The 12,920-nt window shown below is 42.8% G+C and overlaps 1 protein-coding gene across 4 annotated transcripts in view; it reads right to left on the bottom strand.

The window, feature by feature from the left end:
- LOC134352539 (intermembrane lipid transfer protein VPS13B-like) overlaps window positions 1-12,920 on the bottom strand; it is a 1,085,891-nt gene that overhangs the window by 471,249 nt on the left and 601,722 nt on the right. The gene's annotated exons all lie outside the window — the stretch shown is intronic.

The raw sequence follows: 12,920 nt of genomic DNA on the forward strand, positions 1-12,920 counted from the left end.
CCAACCCATCCCATGAACTACAGACAATGTAATCACCTACATTAAGGCTACGTCCACAGTACGCCAGATAATTTTGAAAACGAAGCTTTTTCTCTTCGTTTTGACCCTCCGTCCGCACTAAAGTGGTGTTTTCATCCCTGGAAAACGGAGATTTTCAGAAACGGTCTCCAGAGTGAATAAATCTGAAAACGCCTAATATCTGTTGTAGTGTGTACGGGGTAAACAGAGAGATTTAAAAACGCTGTCATGACAACACCACAACAACAATGCTTTTTCTGCTTCTGCTTGGTACTGCGCAAGCAGTGCCGTACGGCTGTTATAACGCACAGTCGGTGTGAACGGCGTGAGAATTAAATTGTAAAGTGAGCTTTTTTGACTATTTAAAAACGCTGTCACGACGTGCCGGAACAGATGGCCGCAGCGCGGCATTTCGTTGTTTTCTTGAACGCAACCCCCACATAACCAAACAATTTCAGAACAGACGGCAACGAGACTGAAGCCAGAAGAGTTAGAAATGTACTCACCAAATACTTTGACCCATAGTTTACTGAATAAATAAGTATACTCACTTTGCCCTGTTTTCTGTCCTTGCTTACATGAAGCTGGTTTACCTATTTATGCAAGTACTTCTCTGACAATAGATGTGTAACAGCCTAATGTAACGTTATATGGAAATACAAGATAACACTGATGCAGACATGTTTTATACATTTAACAAGGTGATTTATTAATGTAACAGAGTTAGTCAGTTTTTCAATGTTCGTCGTCAGCCAGGTCATACTGTCCCTGAACTCCCTGTCGGTTGCCTCCATACGCTCCAGTATTTGTTTTTTTTAGTTTTAAGTCCTCCTGCGCGACAGCCAACAGCAATTCCTTTTAAGTTTTTCTATTCTGTAACTGGACAAATGCGCACTAGTATACCGTTTCCTCTTCGCTTCTTTTCTGTGTGTCCTGCGCGTGCCCAGTGGAGGACATTCGCCCAAGTATCCGTGTTAGTGTGGACAGAGATAGTTTGAAAAACGCTTAGTGTGCACGCCTGTCGTTTTTACTCGAAACCGGTGTTTTCAAAATTATCTGGCGTAGTGTGGACATAGCCTAAACCTCAAATAAAACTGAATTTCATTGCTGATTCCCTTCCCAACATTGTTTTATCATGGTTTAACTAGCCTTCCACAATATTGGTCCCTTTGTATTCTGAATACAAATGTGTGGTAGAAAAGCAAACCAAAAAGAATATCTTAAGAACGAAAAAATGAGAGAACAATGAACATCAAAGATTTACAAACATGGATTTGTCTGTGAAGTGTCACTGAATTTGCAAAGAATTCTTAAGGCTGAACATGAAGGAAACAAGATTCAAACTTCAGTCCAATTGGACCACAAATAAGCAGAAATATCATCACAGTCAAGTATCAATGTGGGCCACGTCTCTGCTTGGCAGAAAAGGACTTGCAGCTGTGAAACCATCTCAGACTCTGTAGTGGTTGTACGTGTTGACTCCAGGACTACAGGATGCAGTTCTGACAGCTCTGGCCACATTTCTTTTACAATTGACACTGCTCTTCTCAACTGGTTGATGTGTTGTAGATAATATCAGGTGCAATTCCACTGTGTAGGAGAATAGTCTACTCTTTATGAGAACCCACTTTTGATCACCTCTGTAGTTCTTCGCCAGGACTGCCTGTCCAGGAGTGAAATATCAAACCTCCTTATTTTAGGAGCCTTCAAATTGTCTCAGCTGCTTGTCCTGTGTATTGTTTCTGAGACTGGGTTTGAGGAGATCCAAGCGTGAGCACAATGGACTACACAGGAGTAGCATTGCTGGAGGGGTGTTGGTTGTGGAGTGTGCTGCATTGCAATATGCAAGGAGAAAAGTAAAGACCTTCTGATTCAGAGTCAGTGTAGTATGTTCTGCTGACATTGTTCAAAGTGCATCTTTAGACTCTGGATAAACCTTTCTGTTAAGCCATTTGTAGCTGTGTGGAGTAGCACAGATGTAATATGTCTTATTCCATTCATTTTTAGGGATGAGTGAAACTGTTGCACAACAAACTGTGGTCCATTGTCACTGACTAAGTATTCAGGAACACCAATCCTTGAGACTTCTCAACACATCAACAGTGCACGAGACTACAGTGGAGGCTATTAGGGACACTTCTGGCTACTTTGTAGCTGCATCCACTACTACCAAGACATTTGTACCCATGAAAGGTCCAGACATTTGTACCCATGACATTTGTACCCATGAAATCCACATGAATCCTCTGCCAAAGAAATGCAAGCAATTCCCAAGGAGAGATGCTGCTCTAAGAATTTTCTGGACGTATTAGCATCCCGAAGAGTGCATAGCAAGCAGCTCAATCTGCTGATCTATCCCAGGCCACAAGACAAAGCTTTGAGCCAATGCTTTCATTTTGATCACACCTAGATGAGCAGTATGGGCCCCACCTCCCCCTCGTACCCCATCTTTTTATGCACACATTCTTTCTCTCACTCTCCTTTTTCTCCCTCTGTCCCTCTGAATATACCTCTTGCCCATCCTCTGGATCCCCCCCCCCTTGTCTTTCTTCCCGGACCTCCTGTCCCATGATCCTCTCGTATCCCCTTTTGCCTATCACCTGTCCAGCTCTTGGCTCTATCCCTCCCCCTCCTGTCTTCTCCTATCATTTTGGATCTCCCCCTCCCCATCTAACTTTCAAATTCCTTACTCACTCTTCCTTCAGTTAGTCCTGACGAAGGGTCTCGGCCTGAAACGTCGACTGCACCTCTTCCTACAGATGCTGCTTGGCCTGCTGCGTTCACCAGCAACTTTGATGTGTGTTGCTTGAATTTCCAGCATCTGCAGAATTCCTGTTGTTTAGATGAGCAGTATGTAGCTCCTCCAACACTTTAGAACTCAGCTTGGATGATACAACAACTCTCAATGCCCACATAAGGCAACCTCCAACAGGGGCAAGTTTATCCTGGCTATGGTAAAATGAGGGAGTTGGAATATCTGCTACATATTTCAGCCATTTTGAGTTGTCATGTACATTTCAGACATTGTGGGGTCTTTACTGGTTTCCCTTTGGATCTTCTCTGCTGTAATAGGAAGACTTTCGATTTGCATAAGGAAGAATATGTTAAGTGTTCTATTTGGTAGAATTTTTCCAGCTATTTCCTTTCCCAAGGGTTAAAAGCACAATCCATCAGCCTTTCCATGATTAGTTGTCCTCTTGAATTTGATCTTGTAAATGTGCCCTCCAAGAAACAGAGCCCACCTCTGCATTCTTGCTGCTGCTGTTTGTGGAACACCCTTCCGTGGATTAAAAATGCACACTGGTGGTTGATGATCAGTCACGAGGATAAACTCTCTCCCATATAAGTACTTGTAGAGATGTTTCACATCCCAAATCAGATTCAAGGTCTCTAAGTCAATCTGTGCATAATTTTTCTCTGCAGAAGTAAGGAAAGGTGATACAGAGGCTGTGGGGTGTTCACTTCCATTATTCATGAAACATGACCTGACTGCACCTATACCATAAGGCGAGATGTCACAGACAAGATTCATTGGACAATGTGGAACATAATGTGTGAATATCAAAGTGGATGGTAAAAGTTTTTTCAAGTATGTTAAAAATAAAAGAGAAATGACAGTGGATATAGGACCGCTAGAAAATGAGGCCGGAGAAATAATTACGGGGGACAAGGAGATGGCTGATGAACCAAATGAGTATTTTGCATCAGTCTTCACTGTGGAAGACACCAGCAGTATGCCTGATGTTGTCATGTGTATAGGAAGAGATAAGGGTGCAGTTACTGTTACAATAGAGAAGGTGCTCAAAAAGCTGAAAGACCTAAAGGTACATAAGTCACCCGGACCAGAGGAACTGTACCCTAGGGTTCTGAAAGAGGTAGAGATTATGGTGGCATTAGAAATGATCTTTCAAAAATCATTGGACTGGGCTTGGTGCCAGAGGACTGGAAAATTGCAAATGTTACTCCACTCTTTAAGAAAGGAGGAAGGCAGCAGAAAGGAATTATAGACCAGTTAGCCTGACCTCAGTGGTTGGGAAGACATTAGAGTCAATTGTTAAGGATGAGCTAATAGAGTATTTGGCGACACAGGACAAGATAGTACAAAGTCAGCATGGTTTCCTTCAGGGAAAATCCTGCCCAACGATGCTGTTGGAATGTTTTGAGGAGATTACAAGTAGGATAGATAAAGGGGATGCAGTGGATGTTATATATTTGGACTTTCAGAAGGCCTTTGACAAGATGCCACACATGAGGCTGCTTACCAAGTTAAGAGCCCATGGTATTAGAAGAAAGTTACTGGCATGGTTAGAGCATTGGCTGATTGATAGGAGGCAGCAAGTTCAAATAAAAGGATCCTTTTCTGGTTCGCTGCCGGTAACTAGTGGTGTTCCGTAAGGGTTGGTGTTGGTACCGCTTCTTTTTATGCTGTATATCAATGATTTAGATGATGGAATAGATGGCTGTGTTGACAAGTTTGCAGATAATATGAAGATAAGTGTAGGTGCAGGTCGTGTTGAGGAAACAGGAAAGCTGCAGAAGGACTTAGACAGGTTAGAAGAATGGGCAAGAGAGTGGCAAATTAAATACAATGTTGGAAAATGCATGGTCATGCACTTTAGTAGAAGAAATAAATGTGCAGACTATTTTCTAAATGGGGAGAAATTACAGGAATCTGAGATGCAGAGGGCCTTGGGAGTCCTTGTGCAGAACACCCTGAAGGTTAACTTGCGGGTTGAGTCAGTGGTGAGGAAGACAAATGCCATGTTAGCATTCATTTCAAGAGGTCCAGAAAACAAGAGCAAGGATGTGATGCTGAGGCTTTATAAGGCACTGGTGAGGCCTCACTTTGAGTATTGTGAACAGTTTTGGGCCCCTCATCTTAGAAAAGATGTGCTGGCATTGGAGAGGGTCCAGAGAAGGTTCACAAGGATGATTCCAGGAATTAAAGCGTGATCATATGAAGAACATTTGATGGCTCTGGGTCTGTACTCACTGGAATTTAGAAGGATGAGGGGGATCTCATTGAAACCTTTCGAATGTTGAAAAGCCTAGACAGAGTAGAAGTGGAAAGGATGTTTCCTATGGTAGGGGAGTCTAGAACAAGAGGGCACAGCCTCAGGATAGAGGGCTGCCCTTTCAAAACAGAGATGCAGAGAAATTTCTTTAGCCAAAGGGTGGTGAATTTGTAGAATTTGTTGCCACGTGCAGCTGTGGAGGCCAAGTCATTGGGTGTATTTAAGGCAGAAATTGATCAGTTCTTGATTGGCCATGGCGTCAAAAGTTACGGGGAGAAGGCTGGGAACTGGGGTTGAGGAGGAGATAGAAAAAAAGAATCAGCCATGATTGAATGGCGGAGAAGACTCAATGGGCCAGATGGCCTAATTTTGCTCCTATGTCTTATGATCTTATAGTCTTATACTCTGTCTGAAATCCCATTTCCTTTACCTTGTTCAAAGCCTCCTGACATAACTTTGACCATTGCCATTTCTTCTCCCAATCTGTAGAAATGAGTTCAAGGTGTACAGCACGGTAGCCAAATTTAGCAGCAATCTGTTACAATAATTGAGAAATCCTGAAAAGGAGCACAACTGTGACATGTCCTTTGGCCTTGGGGCATCCACCATTGTTTGAATTTTCAAATGTCATCCTTGAACACTGTTGTGACATCATTCAGTCCCTTTCCTAATTCACTTGTAGATGACTCTACTGCAGGGGATGTGGCATGCAAATTGTGGATGGATCGCCAATCAAGTTGTGGTTGTCTCAGCCAATCACAAGCCCAAAATGATGGCCCTCCTATTTTTACCCCATACAAACCCAATATGGCTTGTTGGTTGTTGTATTTCACTGGTACGAATGTCATTTTCACAGGAATTATCTTCTAACCCGTATAAGTTCTTAGTCAAATATCAGCAGGCTTCATTTCAGTAACTTTGAAATGCCATTCAAACTCATGTTGTGGAATAACTGAAAAAGCCGAGCCAGTGACCAATTCCACTGTAATTAATTGGAAACTTTTCAAAACTGGATCTTGACTTTTTATCATTTTTTTCTTCCCTGTGCAGTCCAATAATTTTTGTACCCCTGACATGCTCTTTGCATGTGTCCTACTTTGCTGCATTTTCTACAAGTTCCACCTTTAACCCTGAATTGGTCTGATGTACATGGGCCTCTGCCACAACGGTAACACAATTTTGTTCATGCTCACTTTCATTCCTGAGTGCAACTCAATTGCACCTCTATCTGTAGTTTCCATTGGTGCAACTACTTCAACTCCTCTTTCAATTGTGAGTTGTGCTTCAGTTAGCAGATGTTTTTGAATACTTTCTTGTAAGATTTCACGAACTAAACAAGCTCTCAGTGCACCATTATGCTCATCACTAAATTGATAATGCTCAATTTTTTCAATTCAGCCATGTACAGTACGTTGAAATGGGACTCCCCTTCCTTTTCATTAGCTATTTCATTTGCTTCAAAACACAGCTCAATTTGTTAAGTATGCATATTCCACTTACTTCTTGCACAGTCTTGTACCTTTCTTTCCAATGTAGTCAGCCATTTCTGCTTCTTTACTATTTATGATTATCATCATCTGGTACTCACTGTTTATGAACCCGTGAGCTAGTCTGTATTCTGTCTTTTTTTCACTCGACTGTCTTCTCCTCATTCAAGTATAACAGTATTTATGCATAATTTTCTATATGGGACAGTTAACTTTTGTTTTAGTTGCAGAATGTGGGCATCCCTGATAAGGACAGAGTTACCAATATCACTAAGCCTGAAAAAGTGCAGAGAAAATTTACAAAAATGTTGCAAGACGTTAGGACATGAGTATAGGGAAAGATTGTATAGGTTAGGACTTCATTTCCTGGAGCACTGAAGAAAGAGGAGAGATCTATAGAGGTACACAAAATTATGATGGGTACAGGTAAGGTGAATGCACGCAGGATTTTTCCCCTCAGGTTGATTGAGATTAGAACTAGAGGTCATAGGTTTTGGGTGAAAGGTGAAATATTATGGGGAATCTCAAGGGATACTTCTTCACTCACAGGGTGGTGAGAGTGTGGAATAAGCTGCCCTCGGAAGTGGTAGATGTGGGTTCAATTATAACATATAAGTTTAGATAGGCACATGGGCGAGAGGGGTATGGGGTCTATGGTCTGGGTACAGGTGGAGGGGACTAGGAAGCAGACCAGGTCAGCATGGACTAGAGGGGCCAAAGGGCCTGTCTCTGTGCTGTAGGCTGTACGACTCCTACAGCACAGAGACAGACTCTAGCTGTCCAATGGTTAGATGGCAGTGAACCAGCTTCTAAAACCACTGTAGTCTGTCCAAGGAACATAATTACTTCTAGTACTGGCCAGAGGACGCTTTAAGATTTGGAAAGAGAGATAACAAAGATAAGTGTGACGTGCAGTGTAAATGTGCAAAATTTGAACCTATTTGTGATTAGCAGCATAGTATTTGGATAAAACAAATATTTCTGCTTTATACCTGACCACGTGTGGCACATGGCCAAGTGGTTAGGACGTTGGGCTCACGATCTGAAAGTTGTGGGTTCAAGTCTCGGCCAAGGCAGCATGTTATGTCTTTGAGCAAGGCAGTCCACCCAGCTGAAAATGGGTACTGGCAAATGCTGGGGGTGAACCTCGCGACAGACTGGCATTCTATCTGGGGGGGGGGGGAGGGTGGAGTCTAATACTCTCAGTCGCTTCACACCACAGAAACCGGCATAAGCATCAGCCTGATGGGCCACTAGGCTCGGGACAGACTTTGAATTTGACAATTCACTTGTAGAATTGGGACCTTAGATATCTGGGCAAATGCAGCAATATCAAATCCTGCTGAACACCTGTGACGAGGTACAACATACTTCAATCCAATGACCAAAGCTTATATAGCCCTTTTTAGCCAAATATCCAACGGCTAAATGTGGCTATGTAATTTGGTCTCTTACACATCTTCCTTTGTTTTCTCTCTATCATTTTGGGCATGCAAATGAAAGAATCAGGTATGTCTGGCAACCAAACAACTAAAGGGATTAGAGAATTAGTGTCTGAGTATCAGATGTGACCCTTGGTTGGTGGTTTGAGATCAAGATTTCAACAGGGAGCAGAATTGGAAAGTCTGGGAGACACGGACATGCAGTTGGAAAATAGGGCATTTGGGCAGTCAGGAAGAATGCTGAACGATCAAAAGAAGGCAAGAGAGAAGTTGGTCAGTGGGGGGAAGATGGGTGGTGGAAGTGGTGAACCTGAGTAGTACACCCTATTGGAAATTGCCCAAAAACAGGTATGTCTTATAACAGCCGCAACTCAGAAACTTCGAAGCCTCTCTGAGTCTGCTAATTTATTGCCCAAGCTGAATCATTTCACCTGCTAAGCCAGTTCCACCATCCAATGAGAGTACGGCTGATCCATAATTCTATAAATGCACCTCTCCACTCCCTTGCCATTGCCAACTGCCCAAATGCTATTCACATCAGGAAAAAAAATATAAAAGCAACACACATGAAATGCTGGAGGAACTCAGTAGGCCAATCAGCATCTTTGGAAAAGAATACAGTCAACGTTTCAGGCCGAGACCCTTCAGTAGGATCATTTGGAGCTGAATGCTTAAAATTACTATATTTTTCAGGCACCACTGACATAGCACAATTATCACAATTTGAGATTTAATAATCCTACAAAAAGCACCTTCAGAGACTGAATAAGTGTTTAAAACAAACATCTGTGAATACATGACAGTTTTGAGTGAATGAAAATCTTGAAAACCACCTTCCAGGTATGAAAAGAACTCCAAATAATTCAAAATGCATGTCCTCGGAAATTACACTAATGAGAGATCATTCTTTTGGTACAATTCAGTCTGCTTACTTACTAATTTCAACTTTTCATCGTGCATATTACCATCCTTCAGCTAGAAAAGAGTACAGTTTCTGTCACTACTCATTCACTGTAATACTTAAGTACCCAAGCAATGCTTGCTATTGGAATTTGAGGGGATGAGGGTCACCTATGAAGTTTAAATCATGTGTAAATGGATTTGCATTCATCAAAGCTTGCCAATACCAAGACTCTGGGTTCTGATTTACAACAAATCATCAATGCGTTAACTGTTCTACAAGTAAGACTTCCAAGCCACCTGATGTCAAAGTTCAAAGAGGACATAGAGCACTACAGAAAGAATTAGATTTACATCATGCTTCCTTAAGGTCTGTCAGCTCATGGCATTTTATAGCAAAGTAAATACATATATCTTAAGTGTAGTCACTATGTTAAGAAACACAGCGACCAACTTGCGCACAGCTTGGGTGATCTGTGCTCAGCCACGAGGGGTGATGCTGATCTTCCCATTTCATGTCACTTTAATTCTCAATCCCTCCCGCATTCTGACCCATCTGTCTGTGGTCTTCTCCAGTGCTTTAGAGAGGCCTGACATACACAATAGAAACTTGCAACCCTTGGAATAAATACTGAATTCTCCAACACTAGAGAAATTGCATTCATAATTTCCATTATGTTCCATGTTCAATGTTCTATGCTTGTTATCATACCCAAGTCTCTTTCATACATAATTTCTTTAAAATCTCTTGCTAACAACACTTGATCTATCTTAACCAATCTCCTTTTAGACTCTTGTCTTACACCTCACTCCTTCCCCTAAGCGCCCCTTTGGAAAGTGTAAACCCTCCACTCTCTCCCTAGTTCTGAGGAAGGGTAGCTGACCTGAAACATTAAATTGTTTCCCTGGCTGAGCTATTCAAGCATTTTCTGCTTTTGTTTCAGAACCCAACACTCTGCAGTTTTATTTGTTTTGCATACAGCAAGCTCCACAAACATCAAATTTTGACATTAGTTTTAATATTGGTTTGTTATTATCATATGTACCAAGAAACAGTGAAAATCTGGTTGTGACTACTATTTATACAAATAAAATCATTACATGGTGCATTGGACTAGAATAGGGTAAAACAATAACAATGCAGAATTAAGTGTAAAAGTTCCCAAAAAGGGGCAGTATAGGTAAACAATGAAATGTAAGATCATATTGAGATAGATTGTGAGGCCAAGAGTACATCTCATCAGACAACAGGTCCACTCAAGAGTCTGGTAACAGAAGGATAGAAACTGTCAAGCCTCATGGTACATGCTTTCAGGCTTTTGTATCCTCTGCCTGATGGGAGAGGAGAGAAGAGAGAATGACTGGGATGGATGGGGGGGTCATTGATTCGTATGGTCTTACTAAGGCAGCAAGAAGTAGAGAGTTATTATTGAGGAGGTGGTTCTTGTGATGTGCTGAGTCAGCATACAGAGAGAAGGTGCAGGGCTAACGGACTGGTGCAGAGCCAACAACCTGTCTCTGAATGTGAACAAAACAAAAGAGATGGTTGTTGACTTCAGGAGAGCACGGAGCAACCACTCTCCGCTGAACATCGATGACTCCTCCGTAGAGATCGTTAGGATCACCAGATTTCTTGGTGTTGACCTGGCGGAGAATCTCACCTGGTCCCTCAACACCAGCTCCATAGCCAAGAAAGCCCAACAGCATCTCTACTTTCTGCGAAGGCTGAGGAAAGTCCATCTCCCACCCCCCATCCTCACCACATTCTACAGAGGATGTATCGAGAGCGTCCTGAGCAGCTGCATCACTGCCTGGTTCAGAAATTGTACCGCCTCGGGTCGCAAGACCCTGCAGTGGATAGTGAGGTCAGCTGAGAAGATCATCGGGGTCTCTCTTCCCGCTACTACAGATATTTACACCACACACTGCACCTGCAAAGCTAACAGTATTTTGAAGGACCCCACACACCCCTCACACAAACTTTACTCCCTCCTGCCATCTGGCAAAAGGTACCAAAGCATTCAGGCTCTCACGACCAGACTGTGCAACAGGTTTTTCCCCCAAGCTATCAGACTCCTCAATACTCAGAGTCTAGATTTATCCTCTACTGTGCCTATTGTCTTATTTATTAATTATTGGACTGCCCTGCACTTTATGTAGTCCTGAGCAGGTCTGTAGTCTAGTGCAGTTTTTATGTTGTTTTACGTAGTCTAGTGTAGCCCTGTGCTGTCTCACATAGTCTAGTGTAGTTTTGTGTTCTTCCATGTAGCACCAGGGTCCTGGAGGAACATTGTTTCATTTTTACTGTGTACTGTACCAGCAGCTTATGGTCAAAATGACAATAAACTTGACTTGACTTGACCTGAGCTGTGCCCATAATTCTTTGCAGCTTCTTAAGATTCACATGCAGAGCAGTTGCCATACAAAGCCATTATGCATCCATACAGGCCAGGCAGCATCTCTAGGAAGAAGTACAGTCGACGTTTCGGGCCGAGACACTTCGTCAGGACTAACTGAAGGAAGAGCTAGTAAGAGATTTGAAAGTGCGAGGGGGAGGGGGATATCTGAAATGATAGGAGAAGACAGGAGGGGGAGGGATGGAGCCAAGAGCTGGACAGGTGATTGGCAAAAGGGATATGAGAGGATCAGACTGGGAGATCGTTTTGCAAAACACCTACGCTCTGTCCGCCAGAGAAAGCAGGATCTCCCAGTGGCCACACATTTTAATTCCACATCCCATTCCCATTCTGATATGTCTATCCACTTCCTCCTCTACTGTAAAGATGAAGCCACACTCAGGTTGGAGGAACAACACCTTATATTCCGTCTGGGTAGCCTCCAACCTGATGGCATGAACATTGACTTCTCTAACTTCCACTAATACCCCACCTCCCCCTCGTACCCCATCCGTTATTTATATACACACATTCTTTCTCTCTTTCTCCTTTTTCTCCCTCTGTCCCTCTGACTATACCCCTCGCCCATCCTCTGGGTTTTCCCCCCATCCCCCTTTTCCTTCTCCCTGGGCCTCCTGTCCCATGATCCTCTCATATCCCTTTTGCCAATCACCTGTCCAGCTTTTGGCTCCATCCCTCCTCCTCCTGTCTTCTCCTATCACTTTGGATCTCCCCCTCCCCTTCCACTTTCAAATCTCTTACTAGCTCTTCCTTCAGTTAGTCCTGACGAAGGGTCTTGGCCCAAAACGTCGACTGTACCTCTTCCTAGAGATACTGCCTGGCCTGCTGCATTCACCAGCAAATTTGATGTGTGTTGCTTGAATTTCCAGCATCTGCAGAATTCCTCGTGTTTATGCATCCATACAGAATGCTTTCTATGACTCTTCAATAAAAAATAGTAAGTTGCTGGAGACAAAGGGATATGCTGAATTTCTTTAGCCTCCTGAAGAAGTTGGTGAGCTTTCTTGGGCGTGACATCAATATGGTTGGGGCAGGACACCTGGAAATTTGAAGCTCTCAACCTCAATACCACTGATGTTTCCTGATGTCAATGACCAGCTTTTTTGTTTTGTTAACATTGAGGGAAAAGTTGATATCATGACACCATGTTAAGTAAGCTCTCTATCTCCTTTCTGTACTCATCGTCCTTTAAGATATAGCCTACTACAGTGGTATCATTAGCAAACTTGTAGCTGGAGTTAGAGCAGAATCTAGCTTCAGAGGCATGAGTATACAAGAAGTACAGTTGGAGGCTCTATTCTTTTCATCCATTACTGGTGTACTAAATGGGCATTCTGTTGTGCCTAGCTCTAATTCAGGAGCTACCAAAATAAATGACACAATTGGAACAACTCGGCTTTAAGAAATTACTCCTGAATTTATGATCAAGAATATTAATAGCGCATTCACGTATGGCTGCTGCTTGTTGGCCATTGGGAGCCAAGTTCCTGTTGTTGCAGTTAACTCTTGCGGCAGCCACGGAGCCTGACAACAAGATACAGCTAAATGGAGATGGAGGGGGTAAATTGGTCTGGTGAAAGGTTAAATAGTACAGCATGATACCTGATCAACTGGCTATAACTAGGCACATATATAAACTTC

Source organism: Mobula hypostoma, chromosome 1, assembly GCF_963921235.1.
Source record: "Mobula hypostoma chromosome 1, sMobHyp1.1, whole genome shotgun sequence".
In the NCBI taxonomy this organism is placed as follows: Eukaryota; Metazoa; Chordata; class Chondrichthyes; order Myliobatiformes; family Myliobatidae; genus Mobula; species Mobula hypostoma.